Source organism: Gekko japonicus, unplaced genomic scaffold (assembly GCF_001447785.1).
Source record: "Gekko japonicus isolate JY-2015 unplaced genomic scaffold, Gekko_japonicus_V1.1 scaffold3595, whole genome shotgun sequence".
Lineage (NCBI taxonomy): Eukaryota > Metazoa > Chordata > Lepidosauria > Squamata > Gekkonidae > Gekko > Gekko japonicus.
The window spans coordinates 9,732-9,944 of NW_015173792.1; positions in this window are offsets into that span (position 1 = coordinate 9,732).

The following is a 213-nucleotide window of genomic DNA, read 5'->3' on the forward strand; positions in this document are numbered from 1 at the left end:
TATAGAAGACTAGCCTGATACCCATGCTTCGCTATGGCATTTAAGTTCTGCAAATCCAATTATAATACTGATGATGTGAAGTCTGAAATGTAACATTTGTTGTAGGTATTCTAATGGAGAAGATTGTAGTGAAAACAATGAAGTGAGACATATGTACTCCCCCCCCCCACTGAATGACTCCTCTGTAGACCACACTGGTGGTTTTGCCCTCAG